Source organism: Mauremys reevesii, linkage group 4 (genome assembly GCF_016161935.1).
Source record: "Mauremys reevesii isolate NIE-2019 linkage group 4, ASM1616193v1, whole genome shotgun sequence".
In the NCBI taxonomy this organism is placed as follows: Eukaryota; Metazoa; Chordata; order Testudines; family Geoemydidae; genus Mauremys; species Mauremys reevesii.
This window is the reverse complement of record NC_052626.1, coordinates 118067508-118094129: the sequence shown is the minus strand read 5'-3', so window position 1 is coordinate 118094129 and position 26622 is coordinate 118067508. Positions and strand designations below refer to the sequence as shown.

General features: G+C 50.0%; 1 protein-coding gene and 2 long non-coding RNA genes across 3 annotated transcripts in view; 2 read left to right on the top strand and 1 right to left on the bottom strand.

Moving 5' to 3' along the window:
- LOC120404861 overlaps positions 1-17674 on the top strand; it is a 46291-nt gene extending 28617 nt beyond the window's left edge. The window contains exon 3 of the long non-coding RNA XR_005598220.1: positions 17653-17674. This is a non-coding gene — a long non-coding RNA (uncharacterized LOC120404861). The remainder of the gene's footprint in view (positions 1-17652) is intronic.
- Positions 10997-23035, bottom strand: LOC120404860. The gene is made up of 2 exons (XR_005598219.1): positions 22720-23035; positions 10997-11906 (listed from the first exon to the last, which is right to left on the bottom strand). It is a non-coding gene; the product is annotated as an uncharacterized LOC120404860 (long non-coding RNA).
- Positions 23036-23269: 234 nt separating this feature from the next.
- DAGLA (diacylglycerol lipase alpha) overlaps positions 23270-26622 on the top strand; it is a 110027-nt gene continuing 106674 nt past the window's right edge. Inside the window, exon 1 of the mRNA XM_039536508.1 lies at positions 23270-23347. The gene's annotated coding sequence lies outside the window, so the exon portion shown is untranslated. The remainder of the gene's footprint in view (positions 23348-26622) is intronic.

The window sequence follows — 26622 nt, the reverse complement described above, 5'->3', positions numbered from 1 at the left end:
GACCCAGGTACCTCTAGAGGGGAAGATAGGAAGTAGCCCAGGGGAAGATGGTCCTAGTCAGGCTGCAACACTGCCAGAGCCATTGTCAGTGTGTTGCGGCCAGGATCCCCACTGACTAAGCAGTGGGTCTTCTGCTGCTGCTAGGGCCCTGGGCTGGGATGCAGTGGAGTGGGTGGGTCTGTGTCCCCCCTGCCACCCACCCTGCGGGTGTCAGTCTCCCCCTCTCCCAGGCTGCTCAGAGCCAGGAGCCTGGGGTTTGCTATTGAACTGTTTGCTCTGCCCCTGCCCGAGGGCCTGAGCTACTGACTGTTTGTTGCCCACCCCAGGGCCGGGGCTTGCTCATATTGGACTGTTCGCTCGGCCCTGCCTGAGGGACAGAGCTGCTGACTGTTTGCCGCACAGCCAGGCTAGTTCCCTGACACACCTGACCGAAGTAGCAGGGCGGTCTGGCTCCCCGCCACCCTGGATGGGGACGAGCCCCGGCCGAACCTCCCTACACAACCTTAAAAGAGAGAGATGAACAATGAACTTACTCAGAGCAGCGACACGAGGGGATCTATGGGCCAGACAGGGGCAGCTCCAGACACCAGCACGCCAAGTGCGTGCCTGGGGCGGCAAGCTGCGGGGGGCGCTCTGCCCGTCGCCATGAGGGCGGCAGGCAGGTTGCCTTCAGTGGCATGCCTGCGGAGGGTCTGCTGGTCCTGCGGCTTCGACGGACCTCCCGCAGGCATGCCGCCGAATCCGCGGGACCAGGGACCTCCCGCAGGCAAGCTGCCGAAGGCAGCCTGCCTGCCATGCTTGGGGCGGCAAAATACCTAGAAAAAAGAACAGGAGTACTTGTGGCACCTTAAAGACTAACAAATTTATTTTAGCATGAGCTTTCGTGAGCTGCAGCTCACTTCTTCGGATGCATAGAATGGAACACACAGACAGGAGATATTTATACATACAGAGAAGATGAAAAGGTGGAAGTATGCATACCAACAGGAAGAGTCTAATCAATTGAGATGAGCTATCATTAGCAGGAGGAAAAAACCGCCCCTGGGGCCAGAGCCTCCAAGGTGTTCAGGTATTTGCTGATTTCTGTGGGAGTTAGGCCCTTTTGAGGAGCTGGGCCTCAGAGCCTTTTCCCTGTTATTTTCTCTTAGCCTTTTCGCAGGGATTGCTTTTTGGAGTGGAAGGATACTTGCTGCACTGCTTTCAGTATATTTTTTTAATTGAAGGTGACTTGGCAAATGAGCCAGTTTCCAGTCCTGCTACACCCCCCCCGGGGGAGGGGTGCATTAATGGGCCATCACTGGACTTCTCAGTGCCCCAAGGCTGATTGAGGCCCGCAGTGGAGCAGCTCCGTGCTGTATCGGTGCTCATTGAATGACATATTGAAAGTGCAATGAATCTGGCCACCCACCTTGCTTATTTCTGCATGCTCAGACCCGCTTTGAGGGGGCCAGCACGGGGCGAAGGAAGGGGGCACTTACTCCTTCTTATGGTCCTGTGCGGCCAAGATAGTCTAGCGTCCAAGAACGGCCTAGGCATTTACAAACCTAACGCAATGCCCTGGACGGGTCTGTGTATCTCTGGCTTTCCATCCAAGAATCCTTACTGTGGCCTGAGCTAAAAGACCCAGCTCTGTTATCACAAAGCCAGTAACAGGCTCCTAAACCGCAACCACATCCAGCCACCAGAGGTAGAGGTTGGGACAGGGATCCACATGTGTAAGTATGGGTCGTACAAGCATAGAACAAGAGCGTCTCGTCCCCACAGTGAAAAGCTTATCATCTAAATGGGCCAACACACGGACAAAGGAGTATCAGGGGTCTGTGGCCAGGAAGGGAAGCAACACCCCTTAGTTGTGATTTCAGTTATTCAAAGCTGATTTTCCTTTCTCTGATCATTGGAGGTAGTGGGGTCTAGTGGGTAGTGCAGTGGGGCAGGACTCAGAAGACTTAGGTTCTGTTGCTGGCTCTGCCACTGGCCCGCTGAGTGACCCTGGGCAAATCACTTCACCACTCTGTGTCTCAGTTTCCTCATATGTAAAATAGGGGATAATAATGCTGCCCTCCTTTGTAGACCCCTTTGAGATCTGCTGGTAAAATGTGCTAGGGATTAGTATTGAATATCTGCCATGGGCCATTTTACCTATCATCCCTTCAGTATGCTAGCCCTCTGCAATACCCTTCCTTGCTTCAGTCTGCCCATCACTCACCTCCATTTTCCTTGCCCTGCCCCTCCACCCTGTGACCCCCTTACAAGCTATAAATGAGGCCTGCAACTGACACCTGATGAACGGCATTGCTCGATGGCAAGGGATGTAAAAATACCAAGCATTATCCCAAAATACAGAGCAAAGACAAGCACTGCCTTGGGCATGGCTCCAGAACGTCTCCTAGAAGACACTGACCTTTGGGGGCAAGGTTGGTGTTACAGGGTGAGCTGGCACTTTAAGGGGGTTGGGGCTCAGCTGCCCCTATGCCAGGCATAGCCACCTGCCAGGTAGAGACCAAGATAGGGGAGGTGACTAAGACCAGGACTGCTGGGGAAATATGAGCAGCCCGTAGTCTAGAGGGAGCATGTAGGAGACTCTAAGGAGAGCAGATCTTGGAGTTGGTGCCCTCTCCAGAGCAGCAGGGCTGGGAGTGTAGGGGCAGAGACCCTGAGGAGAAGCCCTGGTGATTTTGTATTATGAGGGCTGACTGCCTGGTTGCTCAGGGCCGGGTACCACTATGGGTGGGGGTGGGCTCCCTCTAGCCTGCCCCTTAGTGGGTGGGTGCTATCATCTGTGGGAACATGGTGAGGCTGAAGGGACTGCCTAGAGCCCAGGGAAAGGCCAGTGTTAGAAGCCTTGTGTGTGTCTGGACTCCATGGTTTATACCTCCAAAGGATATGTGCCAGCATTGCCCCTCTGCTATGTATATTGGCCAAACTGGACAATCCCTATGTAAAAGGATAAATGGACACAAGTCAGATATTAGGAATGGCAATATACAAAAACCTGTAGGAGAACACTTCAACCTCCCTGGGCACACAATAGCAGATTTAAAGGTAGCCATCCTGCAGCAAAAAAACTTCAGGACCAGACTTCAAAGAGAAACTGCTGAACTTCAGTTCATTTGCAAATTTGACACCATCAGTTCAGGATTAAATAAAGACTGTGAATGGCTAGCCAACTACAAAAGCAGTTTCTCCTCCCTTGGTGTTCACACCTCTTCTGCTAGAAGCAGGGGCGGCTCCAGGCACCAGCATGCCAAGCCCGTGCCTGGGGCGGCAAGCCACAGGGGGCGCTCTGCCTGTCCCCGTGAGGGCGGCAGGCAGGTTGCCTTCAGCGGCATGCCTGCGGAGGGTCTGCTGGTCCCGCGGCTTCGGCGGACCTCCCGCAGGCTGCCGCCGAATCTGCGGGACCGGGAACCTCCTGCAGGCAAGCCGCTGAAGGCAACCTGCCTGCCATGCTTGGGGTGGCAAAATACCTAGAGCCGCCCCTGGCTAGAAGAGGGCCTCATCCTCCCTGATTGAACTAACCTTGTTATATCTAGCATATTTATATCTGCCTCTGGAAATTTCCACTGCATGCGTCTGACGAAGTGGGTATTCACCCATGAAAGCTTATGCTCCAATACGTCTGTTAGTCTACAAGGTACCACAGGACTCGTTGTTGCTTTTTACGTGCTCAAAGGAGTGGATTTAGCCAGGGTGGGTGCAAGGATGTTTCGCGCCCTAGGCGAAACTTCCACCTTGCGCCCCTCCACCCCAGTCCTGTGGCAGCTCTCCGCCCCGCAGCAGCTCCCCCTCCACCCTGAGGCATCCCCCCACACAGCAGCTCCCCTGAGTCCGGGGAGCCGTGCGGCAGCTCCCCGCCCCAGCTCACCTCTGCTCCGTCTCCTCCCGGAGCACGCCATCGCCGCTCCACTTCTCCCACCTCCCAGGCTTGAGGCACCAATCAGCTGTTTGGCACCACAAGCCTGGGAGGGAGAGAAGCAGAGCGGGGCGGCATGCTCAGGGGAGGAGGTGGAGCAGAGGTGAGCTGGGGCGAGGAGCAATTTCCCCTGCGTGCCGTGCCCCCCCTTACTTGCTGCAGGCGGTCCTCCCCACGCCCCCCTGCGCCAGGTCCCTCCGCCTAAATGCTAATGACGACTGTCCGCCGCAGTCACCGCCAAAGGACCCGAAATGCTGCCCCCCAAATGCTAGCGCCCTAGGCCGCCTAATGGGTTGCACTGGCCCTGGATTTAGCTGGTGAGGTGGGTGACTGCAGTGACCTGACCATGCTGGGTGCTTGGAGTAGGAGAATGACTGAAACTGAGGGGAAACTGAGGCAGAGGCAGCGTCTGATGCTGGGTATGGAGAGGCCTTGCTACAGTCTGCCGTCACCTTCCAAGCACAGCTCTCCTCCCAGCCAGTCTGAATGAGGGTATGCTCAGCTGATTAGTAAAATCCTAGTCGTCACTAGCTAGTGTAATGCAGGTGATGCGAAGGCTGGTTTGATGTGTTTCAGGAGCAGGGGCAGTGCTGGTGATATCTCCCATCCCCCCTCGTCTCATACTGCACGGAACCGGTACAGATACGCAAGGGAAAATCGATACGGAATTACAAAAAAGCAGCAGCGAGGATCTTTTTATAGAACATTGTCCCACTTGCATCCTTCCTCCTGCCCTGACCCAGAGAGACTGACCTCTGGTTAAATTAGCTGTGCCATCCCAGGGGAAGCAGGCTTTAAAAAGCAGCAGCGAAAGACCGGCGGGCAAGGCTGCTGTGGGAATGCTGGAAACACTAGAATATTCCACCCCAATTCTCTTCCCATTCCCTCACCGCTCCCAGGGGGCTCCGGCTGCCTTTCCCGCTCTAGCCCCGCTCCTGCATTCCTTGCATATGGCAAAGCCCTGCTGCTGAAATCCATGGGGAACCCAAACGGTCTTTACTGCCCCCAGGTGCGGGAGGCTTGGGAGCTGTGAGGATGCCAGACTGGGCCTCTATCCTGTAACAGAAAATCATCCAGGAAGCTCCGTGAAGGGAACCTAGTGGGTTCTAGTCGCCTGTGTAGGGCAACTGGGGCCTCTGCTGTCAGGCGAACGCTGAAGTCAGTTTGGCTCCACCCAGGTGTCCCATCCCAGAGCCGGGTGCTGCACCACACCTGGTCCTGGGCACCATCCTATCAGGGTGATGGGGGTAAAGCAGGAGGAGCTCAGAGGAGAACAATGGCAGTGAGCCGAGGGGCTGGAAACACGGAGCTTCCCTGAGGACTGGTAAAGGGAGGCCCGAGGCTGTAAACATCTGACAAAGCTGGGCCCCAGGAAGGTGGGGGAATTAGTGAGGTCTGAAGCCTGTGGCTTTTGGGGAGAGGCTGGGATGGAGCAAGGGCTGGCGTGAACTCCCTCCTCACTGGCTCCAATGCTGAGTTGCAAACCCCATCTGCCACCACAAGGGGGAGCACAGCAGAGGAGCTGGTTGAGATGCAGGAGGATGCCAAAAGGAGAGTGGGCAAAAGAGGGGACCCAGCCCCTCCTACCACCATGCCAATTAGAAGCCCTGGGATGGAGGGAAATGTGAGGAAGGAAGGTCCCGGACCCCCCTGCCACTGGGGAGGGTGCAGGGGAGCAAGTGGGATTCTGTGTTGTTTACAAACTTAGATCCCCGTGGGGAGTATCTTGCAGTGCTGAGTCTGAATCATTTCCATGGAAAGCCAATGTACTTACCCAGTGTCCTACAGATTTAATAGACAGAGCGAGAGCAAAAATGCGCTGGCAGATCTAGGTCACCCAAGTTAGCAACTAAATTAGCTACACAGTTAACTGCCTCGTCCCCATCATTGCACCTAAGCAAGGATGCTGGGATGTGAACATGTAAATTAGCCTCATAGTTAACCGGCGCATCCCTTTTGCTGCCCATTAGAGCAGCTCTGCCATTCGCTGGAAAGTCAGGGACCATATGAATGTGCAGCACCCAACACAATGGGGCTCTGATCTCGATCGGGGCCTCTGGATGCTACTGAATATAAGGGTTAATTTGGTCACCATCCATTACTGAAATATAGTCCTTCCAGGAAGAGAACGTATCATATAAAACCTTTATCCAAAAGAGACAAACTGGGCCATTATGACAATGACATTAGAGCATGCCTAGAAGAGGGAAAATAACCACTACAACACACCATGCTCCCCTTGGGGGTCGCAGGAAGAATTTGGGAAAAAACGTGGCCATGTTAATTACAGGCTGTATCATAAGGATGGGCACAAATGAGCAGTGTTTAAATTGTGTAGCTCTGGCATTTCCTGATGTTTGAATGCTTAACTTTGTGACCTCAGTGCTCTCTTTATGTAGACTTTTTGCAATGGGCCAGTATATGTTAAATACATTGGTATCATATCTGGCAATGATGGTGTGAACTGTGCTTCCAAAGCTGGACATGTACTTAGGTATTGTGAGAAGGTGATAAGTTAATCACAATTAAAATGTATTTCCCTGTTTGGTCTGACAGCAAAGCTTTCCTTTGTAGCTGGGCACTGGCAGGGCAGTGGGTTTCACTGGGCTGCTGATATTAAGGATGGGAGAGGACACCTTTATCTTATAACCTCCAGTTAGTCTTGATACTGAGGGCCAGATCCCCAGCTGGTGTAAATCAGCATAGCTCCATCAGCGGAACTGCACTGGCTTACCCAGTTGAGGATCCAGCCCTGTGCTGACTGGCACTTCACCCAGACCTACGAGAACTGCTTTTCCTACCATTGGATCTGAGCACATTGCACTCTTCAATGGAGTGATCCTCACCGCACCCCAGGAAGTAGGGTAGTGCTAGTATGCCCATTTTCCAGATGGGGAACTGAGGCACAGTGGCTAAGGTTCAGATCCTCAAAGGTGGCTAATTCTCATTGGAGAATCTGGGCCTAAGTGACTTGCCCAAGGTCACACAGCCAGTCTGTGGCGAAGCAGGGAATTGAAGCTGGCAATTGCTCCCAAGCAAATGCTCTAACCTCTGGACCATCCTGCCTCTCCTTTGCTGTGGCCTACACCCCTTCAGGATCATTGCATTGGGACTTCCCAACTACAGTACTGCTATGATGGTACAGCCGGCTGTCTCCCAACTGTCACAGTCCTGTTTGGGTTTTGCCCTTGTAGACAGGATCCAGTTGTCACCCTGGTATTTAGGGACCCAAGTCATGCTCTTGAAACTACCAAGGCTACAGCAGTTTCCTTCGCATGACTTGATTCTGTCTATAGGACCAAATCAGATCAATGTTGTTGGGGAGGCTTAATCAATCCCAGCTGAGAGGGACTCCTAGCAGTAGCGGTATTTACCGGAGTGGAAACATCCCTCTGATGGGAAGGGTCATCACACTGTGCCATTCACTGGGCAGGGGGGCATGCAGCACTTACTGCCCCTGGGATGCGTCTCTGTTGTCCACTGGGTGATTAACTCCCCAGGAAAGGGCACCCCTGATGATCCTGACATTGCTAGCTCCAGATATGTGAAAGGCCGGGAGGGGCGGGGGTGCAGGGACAGAAGGAAAGTAGGCAGGAGATAGAATCACATTACTGGCATCTAGGATCTGGAGTGGAACTGGCAGAGAGAGCATTCTGTAGAATAACTCAGCGTCCCTGATAATGAACCCAGTGTCCAGGACAGAGCAATTTCAAGGAGACTGTTATAGCTCCAGTTTCCACTCAATAATGCAAGATGCGACAGTGCAAACAATCCCGTGGAGTGGGCCAGGGGAGGCACGTGTACTCGCTCTCTCTGACAATTTTAGTCCTACCAGCAGGGACCACAAGACTCCTCCTCCAGCAAAGAGGGACAGAGGCCAAGGGGAAATCTTCCAGGGGAATAATCTGAGTGAGCGTGACGTCTGTGTCACGACCACTTGCCATTGCAGCACCACGATGTGCTGTGTCACGATGCAGGGTCATTGTATCGTGATGCGGCAGTGGGACTGGTTGTCACAAGACACCAAGGCACCAAGCAACATCGCAATTTGTGACCACGCAGCATCCTACCCTGCGAACGATGAGCCAGAGCTGAAAGGGAACCAGGGATGTATTAGGGCCTGGCGATCAAAGTGAGGTGCACACAGCTACTCGTGCAATCGCTCCAGCTTTTCGTATGCAGGTGTGCAAGTGGCCAGGCAGCTGTGTAACCGGCCAAGCGCATACAGATTGGGCTGGGGTAACTGCGGGAATTCTGCACACAGGCTAGACAGGCAGGGTAGGATGAGTAATTACGTGCATCTAATCTTGAAAATCAGGCCTGTAATGTCTTGTTGGCCTAATTTGCTGGATGGCCTCATCAAAATCAGAACTGCTGGGCCAAAATCCAGACAGCTGGCAGCCCCAGTGCTGAGCTCCAGGCAAACTGATGGGGGGTGGGGGTGGGCAGCACCTATCATAGATGTGACAGTATGTAATTGATTGCCCATCACTCCAAAGAAGGGATATATCTTCCAGCTGCAGTTTCCTGGACAGGCTGGGAATTAGGGAGGTCTTGCCAGTGTTCCTGGGCTGCTCGTAGGCAGTTGGTAGAGTCGGAGAGCACTGTGTTAGAGGAGCTAGCTAAGCAGTGTTCACCCAGGAGAGGTGGAGCCCTCCTTGGTAAAGGGAGCTGGGTTCAGACACCACCAAGGGTGGAGCTCATCATACAGAGTAAAGCAGGAAGCAAAACATCTGCTGAGACCTAGGGGTTGTGGGCAGCTAAAGTTTACCCTTGCCTTCCTCCCCTGCATTCGTTTCTCTGCTGGCTGGCCCTTACACAGGGGGTTCCCATTCTCACCTGTCTCTCATTAATCTGAATCGTAGCAGACGGGAACTACAGGGAAGATTCAAGCCACTCTGGGCTCAAGTGAGCAGCCGCGGTAGTGTCTTCACAGCCAGCAGAGACCGTGCTGCTGTGGACTCTGAAAATATTGATCTTCTGCCGATTTTTAAAGTCAATTTAAAATAAATGGTGGTGAAAGGTGCCAGCTGAACAGCCCTGGAGACAAGAGCTCTTTGTCGGTCTCCAGAAGCAGCGCTGGCTACTCCTATGCTGCAGTGCTCCACCCCATCTCAGAGGGACCACTGCTGTGGAGGCGAGGGGCACGTTGTCTCCAGGCCTATTTGATCCTTGGCTGTCAACAAGGGAGCCAGCTGGGCCAGTGGGTTGGATGCCCATTATGAATTAGGCCAAGACCATCCACGTTTCCTGTAGGCTGTTGAAGAGCCAGCAGATGTCAGTGAAGTTTGGTCACTACCAATCTGGGCTAGGTGAAGGCTCTGTGCCCTATTACCAATCCCCTGAGTCATCCCATGTGTGGGGGTGTGCTTGTGAAACACGAAGCATTCGCTTGCCCTATACTTGGTACACCATTTTATCTTTCAAGACAAAACCGTCCCTTGCCATGAAAACACCCTAAGAAAGCCCCAGTAGGGGCAAAGGATCTAAAAAAGGGGGCGGGCGTCTGGAAAACAAGCCTGACCTTTTGATGCCCAGAGGCCCTGTGCAGGATATCCGTAAAGACCAATGGGGAAAAGCATGATCAGTCGCTAGCATTGTGGCTCTGGAGGAAGCTGATGGCCACAGTAGCCTGGCTTGTCTGCTGCTCTGAGCCCAGGGGGAAGCATGTCGCTCTGTGTCTCTTCCTGGATCTCCGTCAAAACAGCAGTCTCCAATTAAGGCCCTTGTTCTCTGCCGAGCTCCTTGTAGCGGCCTCTGTGTTTGGGAGGCATCTGGGATTCCTTGGCAACCAAGTGGCCCCTTGCCAGGTGCCCATTGCCAGGCCAGTGCTTGGTGTGTATGAATGGGCTGAATTGTGGAAAAATAAGTCTCCGAGCCACGTTCTTTCTGCAGAAAGTGGATGTCAAAGATGTGCATCTCCACCACTGCCGGGGGGGGGGTGGTGGTGTCTGAGCAGGGGGAGGCTAGACCCACACAAGTGGGAGGGCATGAGCTTCCTCTGGCAGGTATTATGCCTGTGCCATGCTGAAAGTCAGAGCCCTGCAGCAAGAACAGGAGTAGCTGGCGCTTGGGGAGGTCAGGCCAGATTCATTGCGGCTGGTGCAGGAAGATGTAAATTACACCTCTCCTCAGCCAGTCTGACCCCACTTGCCATTGGGGGACTCATCCCATGGAGGAGCAGGAAGCACTACCCCCATCTGACCTGGGGGATCTCCACTGGTGGGTGGGTGAACAACTGTGGGACAGTTCCTCAGCTGGTGTTAGTCATTCTAGCTCCATTGCAGTCATTGGCTCTTTGATTTACACCAGTTAAGGATCTGGCCGTACAGCTGTCCTGAAAGCCCTGAAGAGGGTTGGTTGCAGCCTCTGTCTGAGGCAGAAATCTCTTTGCCGACTTTCCAGCATGCGGAATCTGTGCCTGGTTTCACGCTGGCTCACATGAGCCTGAGCTGGATCTGCTCTGTTGGCTAAATACAAAAGAAAGGGAAAGTGAGAGTTTAAAGGAAAGTCTCACATTTTCCATAGCTGCAAGGGCTTGGTGGGAAGTTTGCCCCTGCCTGGCGATATCAGGACAAGACTTGTTAAAGATTTCTACTCCTCTTGTGATCCACCAAGGTGTCTCCAGAGTGTGGCCAGCACATGGGCAGCTTAGGTGATGGTAAGGGCCCTCTGTAACAGTTTTTGTTTGCTTGTGTGCATATATCTTGTGAGCAGGAGCTGTGCACCTAAGAGTGAGTTGTTCTGGTGATACTCACAGCTGGTGAAAACAAGTACACCAAACAATAAGTATTTCTCCAAGAGCTAATTGCCTACATAGTCCGTTAAACAGACCTTGTAAGACTAACTGTTACAGGGCCACCTGGTGTTGCCCAGTAATGTTACAACTATCCCCTAATACACACCGTCTCACAAGATGACAAGTCCCCCTCCCCAGCTCTAGCTCATCCAACTTGGCCTGAGAGACAGTGAATCTCTCCAGCCACCTGCCAGATATGACAGAGCCTGCTGTGATGCCTGACCTGGGCTGACTGTGGCATCTTCCACAACCAGCTGCAGTAGAAAAAACTTCACACATATCCGCCATGATGCTTTATCCCTTTATTGAGCATCAGGGGACCGGTGCCTGTAAAGCTGCTGAGATGGTCCCCATAGCCACTTGCTGGCTGGTGTTCCTGATGAAGGAGAACTCTTCATAGCAGTGTCTCCTGACATAACCCTAGACCTGCGCACGAGGGAGCAGGAGTGTGTGAGTGCAATGCAGTGCTATCCCTGGAGCACTCAGATGACAAGAGCAAATGCTCTCTGTTGCTTGGTGACATGTGGAAGAGAAATCTGGCCAATTGGCCAGTTCTATGATTGCCATGCACGAAACTGGCTTCAGATCTGAAGGTCCTGGGGGAACCCTCTACAAGGATCTTATGTCAAGGGCATCTTAAAAGTGGTCTGAAAGAAGGAGACAGTGATTGCCTCCAGGGACCTTTACAAACCTGAGCTTAGATTTTCTAGATCCCTTGAGTTTGGAGAGCTCTCATACTGGTGATATATTATAATCTAAATAGACATTACAGACAAAGGATGGGGTGGGAAACAGAGGCAAAGTGGGTTGTTCAGGATCACGTGGCAGGTCAGTGGTGGAGCTGGGAATAGAATGCAGGTTTCCCGACACCCCATCCCATGCTCTGTCCACTAGACCATGCTTCAAAAATATCCCAGTCCAAAGAAGATCTTGAATATACACCGCTGATGTGTATCTTGCTTTGTGAACTCTGCCTTCCCTGCTGGCAAAGTTTTTCAGCTCCCTCCTTCAGAGACTGTATTGCTGTCAGTGGACTTGACAAATTCTTGGTAGGTGTCCCACCCCCAGCAAATTGCAGCATCTCCTGCCCTCTCTCTCATCCCCTTTGCTCTGCGACGGAGATTTCAGGGACCTGTTGGTTTCACTGCAATCGCAGTTCTTCAAGTCAGAGACTTCTGAGCCAGACAAGACCTGTCACTGTAATGAGAACGACAGGAGCCAAAAGGATCAGATGGCTTTAAATCTCAGCGAGAGGTGTAAATGCACCCCCCAAGGGACAATATGTCCTAGAACTATGGTATTACACAGCCACTCTGAATTCCAGTCGTCATATCACACAGTCTTACTGTATCCCGAAGCCATGATATTACCCAGCCGCTCTGAATTCCAGAGCTATGACATTATTCAGCCGCTCCATGTCCCAGAGCTCAAATGTGACTCGCATACTTGACGGAGTGCAATGGAAAATGCTGCACAGCAGCTTGAGAGGGGGCTCTGGCGGTGGTATCTGCCATGGTGTGTTTGGGAAACAGGAGAGAAAATGGTGAAAGAGTAAAAGAAGAGGAGTGGGAGGAATAGGGAGAGAAGTCAATAGAGAGACGGAAGGAGGGAGCGATGATGGACAGAGAGACAACTATAGGTGTGCTGGAGTATCAAGTCCAACTGTCTCCCCACTTGTTGCTTTTTGTCCTTTCATGCTAGGAAATGATCTGTCATGACATTTAGAGAGTGAAACAAGTGTTAAGGATTTTTGCTTTGCTGCCTGTTTTTTCCCCACAGAATCTGGAGAGTTTTAAGTCCCCAAGAGTCAGCAAGTTGTTTGTTCCAACCATCTGTCCCATTTCCCTTAGCAACAATTTGTCCTTTTTTTCTCCTTGGTTAGGCATCTAAAGCAGAGTCTGACTGTCAAACCCCCTGTCACTTTTCTCTCTCTTCCTCCTCCTGCCTTTGGCTGTCTCAGGACACCTCTCATTTGTCACTGTCGTACAGATTCTTTACATAGAAACATGACGTTCCCTCTTTCTCTTGGTTGGATGTGCTGCATATACATTAACATTCTGGGGGCGGGGTTTTGATAGGCTGCTTATATACTAACATTCTGGGGAAGTTGATTAATGGCCCTGCTGGAACTATTAGTGGCCTAGGGAAAGGTGCCTATTACAAGAGTTAGGGTCTAGTAATTCTTGATTTGAGAATATTTTGGTTTACAGCGACTATTTCACTTTCCGCACTATAAACAAATCTCCAGAAATTAATGCAAAAAACCCTAAACAGCCCCTCCACAGCTTCCAAGGAAGACTGGGTGGCAATGTGTTTAGCTGTAAGTAATCTCCCAATGGCACTAGCTCTTGTTGATGCTCTCAATCACACTCAGATGATGGCAAGAGGCTGATAAAGCATGCTCAACAAGCCACCCTGTGTAGGGTGTATGTTCTTTGTGCATCACCCATTTAAATTTCTGGGAAATGTGCTTGGCACAGCTGATGCTGCATGGTACAGAGGAATCACACACACTGTGCTCTCCCAAGGAGACTTTATTTCTTATCATTCTTATTTTGTTCTTTCCCTTCATCTAAGACAACAGTAATTTAGACTGAAAGTGTATGTATAATGTATGTATATGGAACACCTGGCTCTATGAACCATCTCAGATACCATCTACATTTCCCAAAGCGAGAACCAAGACAGGCGAAACATGGGTGACCTGTAAACTTTTCCTGTGTGTGGTGACACCCGTGAAAAAGGGTTAAGGAGCAATCTGAAACTGGCATGTGACAGAGCCCTACCCTCTGGATCCCTGATCAGCCAGTGGCATTTCTGATTATGTCAATTCTTTTGACTTTAATATCTTTGCTAGAGTTTGCCTGGGTGATTTGCTGCTGAATAAGCCTGAAAGAGTTTTCTGGAGCTTTGAGGCTAGGCCAGTTCTCCTGTTCATGGAGTTGAATTCATCCCACTTTCATAAAGCCGTTGTTAAATTTCCTGCTTCATCTCTGGCTATAACTGTTATTCCTAACAACACTTTAGTGTTGAAGATGGAACTGAGGGTATAAAGGGGAAGTGTGGATAGGGAGCCGGGGGTGGGGGGGCAGGGATAAGAAGGCATAGTAAATAATTGACAGAAATAAAGCAGAGGAAGAAAATTTAGTGTTTCAATAGTAAGTTTGGCACGTGCTTTAATGAAGCCACAGGGTTACAGTATTGCCAACACCAAGCTTTAATAAAACCATGAGTCAGGTCTCCAAGATCATGACCTTTTAAAAAAACAGTAAATTGTGGGTGATTATTGGCTTTAGGGTTCACATTTTTAAGCTTTTCTCTGCAAACCTGAGAGCTAGAAATGTACTGTCTTAAAAATGAAGCTGAAAGTCTCATGGAATCATATGACTTTGGGGGCTGGGGCTTTAAGGGTACATCTACACAGCAATTAAACACTTGTAGCTGGCCTGGGGCAGCTGCTTCACGTTCATGGGGCTCAGGCTGAAGGCTGTAAAATTGCTATCTAGAGGTTTAAGGCTCAGGGTGGAGCCTGAGCTCTGGGACCCTGTGAGAAGGGAGGATCCCAGAGCCTGAGGTCCAGCTCAAGCCCAAATGTCTGCACAGCATATTTTAGCCCAGATGCCTGAGCCCCATGAACCCAGGCCAGCCACGGCCATGCCACGGGTCTTTTATTCCAGTGTAGATGTGTCCCAAGAAATATACCAAATATTGCTAGAGTTGGCAACAGGTTTTGCTTTCACATACAAGAAACAAGTACATGAGATTTTAGAAGCAGATAACATACTACTTATACTATCTGGGTCCTTGTAGGGCCCTGATCACCATAGTATCTGAGCAAGAATAGAGGAAAAGAGCTGTGTTCCTGTCAATTATCAATTACTTGTATCCATTAGCATTTAAGGGTTCGAAATGAGATTGGGGGCTCACAGTGCTAGGTGCTGTACATACACATTGTAACACCCAGTCCCTATCCTGGAGCATTTACACTCTGAACAGAGCAAATAGAAAGAAGGCAGCAGTATCCCCATTTTGCAGAGGGGGAAGTGAGGCACGGTGAGATTAAGGGACCTGCCCAAGGTCACAGAGGAAGTCTTTTGCAGAACCTGGGCTTGAATGCAGATCACTGAAGCCCAATCCACTCACTTAGCCACAAGATCAAACTTCCTCTAAGATCACCTTTCACTGAGGGTTAGACAAAATATGCTTTGCTCTGCTAAAAGGACTTAGTGGGACAGAGAGAACTCAGCAAAACTGTGTTCAGCATTCTCATTAAAGTGAGACTGTTATTCCCCTGCAAGAAATAGCTGAGAAGTTACAGTGTCTATGACGCTGGCTAGCACTTGGGGGAAAACGCTGCCTGAATTTATAGTAAGTCTGCGAGGCTTGGCTTCTGCATTGGTTTGGCACCAAGTTAGAAAAACAGCTGAGAGATCTGTTTGTGTGTACAGAATTCTTAGTAGCAAGCACTGCCCTGAATTACCAAGTGCAGCCTATGGGGAAAATTGATCTTGAGCAAAAAAGTCTGGAATTCATGAACAACTTTGAAAGCAGAGGACACAGCATGCAAAGATCTGACTGGTCTGTTCCACTGTACACTTCCCAGGTTGGGAGCTTTAAAGATTTCTTTCATACACTTCAGGGCACTTCACACAAAGCAGCACAAACAGGCAGCCAGCAATATTGGTGGGGAAACAATTTTATGCCTGGAACCCAGTATCCTTGTAATTTCATAGCAGTAGCTTTACAGTGGAGTCCGATGGCACCTTAAAGACTAACAGATTTATTTGGACTCTTTATTGTTTTTGTGGATACAGACTAATATAGCTACCCCTCTGATACTTGACGCTATGAAATTGCAGCACTGGGCATGTTTACAGTGTGGACATATAAAATAGCATGCAAATATGATCCTCAAGAAGGGGGAAGCTTCCGGAGCCATCACCCAGACTTTGTTCTCAAGCAACATGCCCTAGAGACGTTAACAAGACAAATGTACCTAGCAGCAGGGTGCTGCATCGCTTTCTACTTGTCATGTGAAAAAGGACCTGTAGAGACAACAATCCTCAGCTATGGGACTTTTATGTAATGAACATGCCTTTTGAGTGTGTAGAGCTTCACTCTGATCATATGTTCTGAGCAGAAAACCTGGGGTAACAATGTCTGCTTCTGAACATTTGTTCAAGAGTAAAATTATTTAAAAAAAATAATTAAATTGCAACCCAGCTGTGTGGCTCTGAAAACACAACCCACAGCACAGCAGTTAGAAATCCCAGGGAAATGCCTAAATGGTGTCAGCCACAGGTGGCAAATATAATACTGGTTTGCATCCAGGGATAAAGGTAAAAATGGTGTGAGACTCTGGAATAGACTCTGTTCCCCACCCAACCCCTAGTGCACAGAAGCCTGAGGAAAATTCTGGTGGTGCAGACCCAGGGTAGAGCTGATGTAAGCAGCTCTACACTGCCCCCTTTGCAAGTCTCTGTGCAGGAGGCATGTCTGTTTAGTGCATGCCATGACAGAGATTCTGGGCTGCCTGGCACTGCAGATCAGCCTACAGGCTGCTCCCCTGTGGCTGTTCTAATTCATGTTGTGGGAGTTAAGGCCTCTGGAGCAGCCTAGAATCCTGAGGGCATGAATCTGGTCCCCGTGGGCTGCACCTTCCAGATGGCACAGTACAGAATCTCAACCACTAAATTTAGAGTGATCAAGATTTAATCAGAGGGTTGACTCAGGAGAACTGTGCTCAAATGTGCCTCTGTTTTATATCAGGAATAGGTTTGTTTGAAGGAACAGAAGCACAAGCATAGAAAGGACCAGGGACAGAACCAGTCATTCAAAAATTCCATAAAGTTAGACTAGTGCCTTTATGCATTAAGAGGGAGATCTTCAAAGGAACAGATGGGGAATGAGACACCCAACTTGTATTGACTTTCAATAGGCGCTGAGTGTCTCTCTCCCCTAAAAACTATTGTGCAGCAGCAACTCAGGGCTCTGAAAAAATGAAGGGACAATCTCTTCTGTTGTTCACAGTGATGGGCCACCATGACCATGTGTCTGCACCTGACACAAATGGTATGTGTGTGGCAATTACATGCCTTGCTTTAGAAGTAAGTCAATAACCTGGTTCAAATTGTTTTTCAATGTTCACAGAAGAATCTCCAAATCAGATTTGATACTGGCTTACCAGCAGGTGGTGCTGGATAGTAAATCTGAACATTACCTTGGCATTAATGCATTAAAATTATTCCATTTAGCCAATGAGCTACTTGTAACACATGAGAAACAAAGACAACCACTCTAGTTAAAAGAGCCCTGTTCTATATCTAGGAAATAGTCAATCATTTTCATGTGCTGAATGAGGAGCACCTGCATCCCACCTTGGCCTAACAATGCTGCACTAAATAACCGTATATGTCTCTGCATAAAAAAATTCAACTGCTTGTGAAACTACCTGTGTCTCACAATCCTGCTCCCGATATCATGCAGCGTGTGACACAGTGCTGCACCAAATACCTGTGTTGCTTTTCACAGAAAGCAATACTGCACTAAAGTACCTGTGTGTATTCTTGCAAAAAATAACACTGTTCTGAATCTCTTTATTCTTGTCTATGTATTATAATGCCACACCTAAAACTTGTATCACCATATGTGTATACTACATGCATATTTTTACCTGTTACCTATAAAATATAAATAAGCTTTTTATAAAATAAGAGGATTATTTTGGTACAGCACCCTAATGTGTATCAACATTCAGCACCTTAAGGAACAGGCATCAGAGGCAAATGGGGAGAGGGGCTATATGATTAGTAATAGCATAATAATGTTATTTAGATATCCTAGTACCAGGAGGAATAGCAGCTATGCACTAGCATAACGTGAAAGAACCATTTAACAGCCTGAAAGAATGTGCTGAGTAATGACACCTTTTTTTTTTCCTCAGGGTAGCGTAATTTGCTTAAGACACAAGTGCTGCTAAAGGAATTCCTCCAGCTAAAGAGAAACTGAAGCCACAGACTTAGCACTGGTATCTTCCAGTGCTTCAGAGATTCTGATTTTGTCTGACATTTCTACTTTTGAGGAAAAATCTATGAAACATTTCTCTACCTTGGTAAAACCTCCAAATTGAATAGTCTGAGACCAATCAAACACAATTACATAGAGACAGAGAAGATGGGCTTGAAATACATAGGGCTTTCTTTCCTCATAGAAAAAAATTGGTTAAAAGGTGAATATATGATATCCCTACCCCTTAGTGAATTTAATGGGGAGAATTATTAGGGACTAGTATGGCTTTTTTCCCCAACATGCCTTTCTGCTGCTGGCCCTTTAAAATTGGCAAAGCCAAACAGTGGCAGCTTTAAGAGGGGTATTTTGCAGCTAATAGATGCAGCTCCTTCTCTTCTAGCTGATAGGTACTGGTTGTGCTCTCCTGATCCCTCCAGTTTTCTCTTATTACTCAGAGGCTAGTATATTTTCACAGGGAGCAAAAAAGATCCTTTATCTAGTGCCAACTTAGTGGAAGTAAATGGGGAAGGATGTAAAGGGTCCTGTGAATTAGATGGCTAGTCAGGAGCAGGCTCTAGGACTTCCGCCGCCCCAGGCAGGGCGGTGCGCCGCGGGGGGCGCGCTGCCGGTCGCCGGTCCCGCGGCTCTGGGGGACCTCTTGCAGACGTGCCTGCGGAGGGTGCACTGGTCCCGCAGCTCCGGTGGACCTCCTGCAGGCATGACTGCGGAAGGTCCGCTGGAGCCGCCTGCCGCCCTGCCAGCAAAATGCCGCTCCAAGTGTGCGCTTGGCGCGCTGGGGTCTGGAGCTGGCCCTGGTCAGGAGGTGGTGACTCATAGACACTTTTTACCACCTGTGCCAGCATAAAGTGGTCTCAAAGCAGCTATAAAGCCCATGTGGGGGAGTTACCATGCCTAGAGGGGTTTCTATGGCAGGTACAGAGCTGGTTTTCAGTTCTCCCAAAGCACCTATATTGTTGGGGGTATTCCAGGGTGGGAGAAGCTGTTTGGCTGTCCCTGTGGTTCAAGGCTGCAAGATCTCTAGGGACCATGGCACCCCTTTGAAATTAGGCACTGCACTAGTACAAGGTTGAATCTGGGCGTGAGAGTTTGTAGAGTCATGATATGTGGCTGTGAAGTTCTAAGCTTTATGATGAGGCATACACCATAACATAAGAGCTGCTATAGAGCAAAGTCATGAGACTGTACCAGGCCCAGATATTGTGAGCATTAGAGCTTGTGTGACAAGCAGCCTTCTTTGCTCCTGATAGGGTTTTCTCAATAGACTTACTCTGATTTTTATGTTATTGTTCATTGTGATGTTTAGTGATACCTGCAGTTTGAGTGCTAGGATAAAAGGGGTATTGCTAGGTGGGAATGTTTCCCCCTCACTGATCAACCAATAATAGCACCTAGTCATAACAGGGTGTAGATTGGGCAAAGTCGGCTAAGAAATACACCAAAACCTCACGAATGCACAGTCTGTTGTGACTCATGAGTTTTTAAATGTTTCAGTTCCTTTTCTCCACCCTTTCAAACTTATTGTTGATAGATTTTCTTTTCTTTAAGGTTTCCTGGATGATGTGGATCCTTGTTCCTAGTCCTAGAATACCACTGACTTCAATTAGCACGCTTGTATGAATAAAGCCAGTAGGATTTGGCCCAAGAAATGTATACATTTGTTTTGTTTCTTCACTGATTAACTCCAGCTGTGTGCTGCTGGGACACCTTGAAGACCTCAGTGGCCTAGCTGAACCTGGTTTTGGACAAGAGGGGCCATATTAAAAAATTACTAAAATGGTGGTGTAAATTACACATCAGCAATTGGTAGGGTGACCAGATGACAAAACTGAAATATCAGGACGCTGGGGAGGAGGGGAAAGCCGCCGGAGTGCGCCCCCCGCACCCGCTTGCCTCATCTCCACCTCCCCCCATAGGGGAAGGTGCCCAACTGGTGCAATCCCACGGGCGGCCCTGGAGTGGGGGCCGCAGGCGCCAGCCCCCCAGTCCTGCTCGGGTCCCGCAGGGGAACGAATGGGGCTGCTGCTGCCTCCGGCCTGGGGCGGGGTTTCCCTACAGCCCGCCCTGTGGGGCGGTACAATCCCATCACCCCGAGTGTGCCCGGGCCTGGCCCATGCCCAGCTGCCCCACAGAGCATCATGGGCAGCCCTGGAGTGCGGGCAGCAGGCCCCAGCCCCCCCATCCTGCTCCGGTCCCGTAGGAGAATGAACGGGGCTGCCCCCCCACCGCCACCCATGGGCGCGTACAGGGAGCCGGTTCCCCAGGCTGGACCCTGCAGGTACCGCCCCGCCCTCCTGCCTGTGCTCAGGGCCGGGCTGGACTCACTCACCCCACGCTCCCCCGCATCCCCTGGGCCTCCCTCCAGTGCTTGCGCCACCATACAGCTGTTCGGCGCAAGCCTGGGAGGGAGAAGGAATGCTGTGTGCTTGGGGAACAGGCGGGGATTTGGGGAGAGATCCAATGGGGGAAGGAGGGGTGGGGCTGGGGGCAGGGCCAGGGTGGGGATTTGGGGAGGGATCCAATGGGGGAAGGAGTGGGCAGAGTCAGGGCGGGGGGCGAGACCCTCCGGGCTCTGCCTGTGCATGGGAGCAGAGGGCAAAATTGCTTGTTTGTCCAGTGTCCCGACCGAACATTGGTCGGGATGTGGGACAAACAAGCAAATATCTGGACAGTCCCGATAAAATCGGGACATCTGGTCACCCTAGCAATTGGTGTCATTTACCTGATGAGGGGGCAAGAGGATGGAGTAGCAGGAAAAACTAATAGGAGGATGTCAGATAAAGCACCTCCCAATACACCCCAAATTAACTTGCAACTCCTAGTTATTTTCCTTCCTTGTTACATGCCATGAGGGGGATGGAGTTGCAATTTGCACCACTTACTGATGGGTATGCACCACCATTCCATTGCCCTGATGAGTGTCCAGACCTGAACTCTTATCCAATTGTTCTCAGGTGGTGAAGCTTGTAAATCAATATTCTTGCTGCAGATGATGAGGGTGGGGATTCAGTTAAACTGATCTGAAGTGGTTCTCTGGGATTCAGAAAACATTCCATCTCTCCTGCTTATGCAGTTGAATTAATCTCCTTTATTAAAGCAGTTCACTTTTTTTGCTTTGCCTCTGGCCTATAATTATTACCCCAATCACACCACCATGCTCTCACATGGATTAACCAAAAGAATGGAGGCTGATGACCTGTATGTAAAAGAAAAGATTAAGGGTGGTTCAGAGGTGTGTCCCGGAAAGAGGAGTGCACAAAGAGAGCCACAAAAGAGCTAAACTCACTTTTCTTCATCTGTCAACTGTGTCAGTTTCTTAAGTGTTCTGAAATAACACTTGGTTTGTTTCACTACATGTAACATTCAATGCCTTTTGCTGTACTTTGTGTGCCCAGACACTACAAACACATCTACGCCACAGTCGTTCCAGTGAGTTCAATTATAGTTTTGGACAATCAGGGACAAAGGAGACTACTCCTGTGTGTAAAGCTTGTGAGTTCAATGGGGCTATTCACCTGTGATGGTGACTCACATGTGTAAAGTCACGTCCACAAATTTGTAGGATCTGTGCCTCTTGAGCGTTTTGTGGGCCAAGGCTGAAATGAAAGTGGTTGACTTTAAAAATTCTAAATAAAACAGCTACTTGTAGATTGTATTAAGAAAAATTATTTAAAAAAAACTTATCAGAAGTTTGCCTCCATCTGTTCCTACATTTTTGAGCTTCTGGGGGTTTATGCCTGCCAAATCTTTGCCACCCTGCTTATAACAGGTTAGTGCAGCTGGAAGGTCTTGTAATGCTGTACACTGGGTAAAATGATTATATATTCAGGGCCTGATTTTTATTTATACCAAAGCCACTTTATACTCCTTCAGCAGGGTAAAGAGGCCTTAAAATGAGTGTAGATGTAATTTATGCCCTCTGAAAGGCCCCTGTGCACTACCAGAGCAATCTAACATCATTTTAGCATAAACACGAATAGGACCTCAATTAATAAGGTATAATTGATTGACTATATTACTCCACTAACTATAGTACTGGTAAAAATGCAAACCAATATTCAATAAATATATGATTTAATTGATAATATTCTACCAGCTCAAGTAGGAGAATGAGAATGGAATTATCTGTGTTTCATCGGCCCCTGTGCTGTTAATTTAAAGGAGATTCTTTAGGTCAAGTATGAACTTTTGGGGCAAGCATCACACCCGGGTTTGGTGTGGATGTTTATCTGAATCTGTTCAGGCTGGAGAGCTAGTGCAAACAGGCTTTTGTTGGAGATATCTAGCACTTCTGCTTCTGCCTGGAAAGTGGAAGCTGGAGGGAAAATGTGTCCTAACATTTCAGGAACTAAAATGAGGTTGAGCTCAGAGCACTGGCTAAATGCATGGCCTTAGCCAAGTAAATTCACTTTGCTGTCTTCCCAGTCCCCCTAAATAGGGAATAATATGTACCCATTTATCACCGTGGGAAGATTATTTAATTAATTTTATGCAGCACTCTGAGAACATAAAGCATTATAGAAATCCTATTATTGTTATAGAATGATTATTCTTGAATAAAGAAGTTCCTGAAGACATTTGGTAGGGAATGATACCATTCCCTACCAAAGGGGACCAGTTGGTAGGGAATGATAGCTCAGTGGTTTGAGCCCTGGCCTGCTAAACCCAGGATTGTGAGTTCAATCCTTGAGAGGGCCATTTAGAGATCTGGGGCAAAAATCTGTTGGGGGATTGGTCCTGCTGTGATCAGGGAGGGGGTTGGATGGACGAGATGATCTCCTGAGGTCCCTTCCAACCCTGATATTCTATGATTCCTGGATGGGGTTTCACCCACCAATGACTGCCCTTTGTCTATTATTCATGGGGAAACCCTGATGGTGATGTGGTCTTAGGCCAAGTCTATGCTATAAACTTACAACGGTATAACTATGTCGCACAAGGGTGTAAAAAAATCAACCCCTCTGAGTGATGCACTTATACTGACCTGACAGCACTGTGTCTGTGGGACGGCTTTTCCCATCAACATAGTGACTTCCTCTCCTGGAGGTGGATTAACTACGCCGATGGGAGACACTCTCCTGTCTTCACTGAAGTGCTACAGCGGCGCAGATGCCCAGGCGCTGCTGTGATTTAAGTGCAGACCTGCCCATAGTGTCAGGGTGGAGGAAGCAAGGTCGCAGCTGAGCTGTCACACCCCAATTCCTACACCTCGAACAGACCCCTGGCCTAGGGAACAGGACCCCTGAACTGCTCCCCTAGGGGAACAGGGCCCCTCTCTGAACACCCCCTAGGAGAGAGGAATCTGGGCACCCAAACCCCGCCCCTCCCCGGGAGCTGCCTCTCTCCCTGCGCCCAACCCACCCCCGAGCGCCCTCTCCCCACCCGCTTTTAGAACCAGGCCGCGCTCTCTGGCGCCAGGCGGCGCTGCAGGCCCCAGCCGTCGCCATGGTTACCGCTGGGTGCGTACTCGGGGCTTACGGAGCTGACGCAGTGGGCGGCCCGGCGGGCGGAGGCGCTGGGGGGGAGAATCGGGGGGCCGGGGAGCCCCGGGATGGAGGAGGCGGCAGCGGCCCTGGCCCGATGGCGGCGGCGTCGGCGGCGGCGGCAGAGAGGTGAGGGGAGGGAAGCAGAGGGAGCTGCCCGGCTCGGCCCTGGCCGCGGGCGGGGTGTCTCCCAATGGGGGAGGGGAGACTGGGGTCACCCCCCGCCCGGGAGGAGGAACCACCTCCCCTGGCATGGGAGCGAGCAGGGGAGGTGCCCCCTGCCCTGGTGGTGAGTGATCCAGCCCCCCCCCCCTTGGCATGGGAGCGAGCAGGGGAGGTGCCCCCTGCCCTGGTGGTGAGTGATCCAGCCCCCTTGGCAGGGGAGCGAGCTGGGTAGGTGCCCCCTGCCCTGGTGGTGTGTGTGCCTGCCCCCCCCCCTTGGCATGGGAGCGAGAAGGGGAGGTGCCCCCTGCCCTGGTGGTGAGTGATCCAGCCCCCCCCCGGCATGGGAGCGAGACAGGGAGGTGCCCCTGCCCTGGTGGTGAGTGATCCAGCCCCCGGCATGGGAGCGAGCAGGGGAGGTGCCCCCTGCCCTGGTGGTGAGTGATCCAGTCCCCCCTCCCCCCGGCATGGGAGCGAGCAGGGGAGGTGCCCCCTGCCCTGGTGGTGAGTGATCCAGCCCCTCCTCCCCCTGGCATGGGAGCGAGCAGGAGAGGTGCCCCCTGCCCTGGTGGTGAGTGATCCAGCCCCCCCTCCCCCTGGCATGGGAGCGAGCAGGGGAGGTGCCCCCTGCCCTGATGGTGAGTGATCCAGCCCCCTCTCCCCCCCGGCATGGGAGCAAGCAGAGGATTGGGGAGAGATGCCCCCTGCCCTCCTGAGGAACCAGCTCCCCCTGCCCTCTCCAGTCATGGGAGATGGATGAGGCAGTGGCTCCTGGGCGTGGAGCTGAGGAAGGGATGCTTCAGGAAGTTAGGTTGGGAGGGAGTGCAATAAGCCTTGGTTGCCTCATGGGTGTGTTTTTCATGTGGTTTTGTGTCAGGGGAGTTACCCCCTGGGGGGACTTGACAGAGGCCGGGGCATTGTGCACTGGCGTTTAGGTCCCGTGGGCTTAGTTGCCTCCTGTTGGTTGGGGCTTTTAAGGATGAGGTCTCTTTTTGAAAATTTGTATTTGCCTGGTTTATATTGGAGTTTGCCGAGTACCTAGAGCTGATGCGTGGAATCTACTTTGGGGTACCTCTTGCTGCTGCTTTGTGGGAGTGAGGGGTGTATAGCCCTGCTTTGATTACTCTTGCTTTGTATATTCTGGTTATTTGTTTCTTACTGTTTTCTGTCTTGAGTTCAGGGGCTGCAGTTTGTATGTGTGTGAATTTTGGGATCCATGCTTAGGGAGAGCATTCTCCTTTTATTTGATGTGTGGAAATCCTTTAGTTTCAGGAGATTCGGGGTGTGTGTGTCTTTCAGCATTGTAATTCCTCATTTAATTGACAGGAAATATTTTCTTTTATGTATGGCACCATCTGTTGAGTCCAAATTCAATGTGCCCCTTTAGTATTGTTATCATTGTTACAGATTGCATTGTGATTGGCCTTGTACAGATTTTAGTACAAGATGTCCCCTGTCCCAAAGAGCATACAATGTAAATAGACAAAAGACACAAAGAGTGAGAGGCCCAGAGAGGTTAAATGATTTGGGCAAGGTGATGCAGCAGATCAGCGGCAGAGCCAGGATTATTACCCAAATCACTGGTATCCCAGGTCAGTGCTCTAACCACTGCTCCATGCTGCCTTTGTGTGATGTGGAACATTGTATTTGAGGAGGAAGGGTTACAGTGAGAGTCAGAGGGTGTGTCTACACTGCAATAAAAGACCCACAAAATGACCTCAGCTGGACTGAGTCAGCTGACTTGGGCTCCCGGGTCTCAGGCTGTGGAGCTATAAAATTGTAGTGTAGATGTTTGGACTTGGTCTGGTGTAGCCTGGCCCCTGTGAGGAGGGAGGGTCTCAGAGACCAGGCTGCAGTTGGAGCACAAATGTCTACACTGCTATTCTTAGCCCCACAGCCTGAGCCCCATGAGCCCAAGTCAGCTGACCTGGGCTCTGAGACTCGGTGCCATGGGTTCTTTATCGCAGTGCAGATGTACCCAGAGAGTGTAAGATCAGAAAGGACCATCAGATCATCTAATCTGACCTCTTGTTTATCACCAGTCAATAAACATCTGTGACAGTTTGTTACCCTTAGGTTCATCCTTTTTACAAGACCTTGATACATTTTGTATAAAGTATGTTTTGTGAGGTATCGTTTAAAAACTCATAATCTGCTGAGCATTGTTGTCCTTGTAAATTCTGCTGTATAAGACACGTTCCAAGTCTGGGAAACAACTTCAACCAGTTCTCCAGAGACATAAGGCTAGCTAGTATTTCAGCCAGGAGTCAGCATAATCAAATAGGCTATCACCTGATTAAGCATCCATTCTTTGGCAGGAAGAAGGGTGTAAACGAGAAATTGAGGGGACCCAGCTGTTCAGCAGTCCAGATTGTATCCCAGAGAATGTCACAACATCACCAAGCCCAATAACCAGAATTAGACCAAAATATTACAGCCCTCGAGACTAAACTATTCTATGCCACAGGCAGAGAACAGCAGGAACTGAGGTGCACCATTACACAAGACCCCTAATGGTAGGGAATTGAGTTAGTGAGATATACCCAGACGATCCTAGCAAGTAACCCCTGCCCATGCTGCGGTGGAAGGATGTGTTTGACTATTAGTGCAAGCAGCACCAACTCTACTCCTTAGAAGCATTAGATAATAGTGCCACTTTCTAGGGCTAGAATAGGAGACTTTGAGGCTATATTTAGGATGGAGATTTGATGCAGGGATAATTTCCCCCCCTCTCTTTACAGCCCAGGATCAGTATTTGGAAATGTTTATTGGTCCAAAAAGTGTTTGTATGAAACCTGCCAAAGTTTTTCTAGCCAGGGCCGGTCATGATATCTATCTTTAAAATCCACAACAGTGAAAATCAAGAATGTTGTCTGCATGTAAAAGCACAGGCTGTACCACACTGACAAGACCCATACATCTTATAGTTTAGGGATGCCCAAACTTTGCTCAACCAAGGGCCATGCTGGGCCCTTCCAAGGAGTCTGGGGACCATACTTAGCGGTCTAATTAGGGCAGATTGCAGCTGCCACCTCTATACATGACTATGGTGTCTGTAGAGACTATAGCTCCCAATGTGCAGCCCTATATCTAGAGTCAGATCAAGGTGGAGCACTGTACACTGATTCCAATAGGCACCATAGGCCTCTCCTCCATGCTGAAGCTGAAATTAGATTGGGGGTGGGGTGGGGTGGGCTTTGAGGAGGACCAATGAAGAGGATTAAGAATCCTTACCCTAGAGA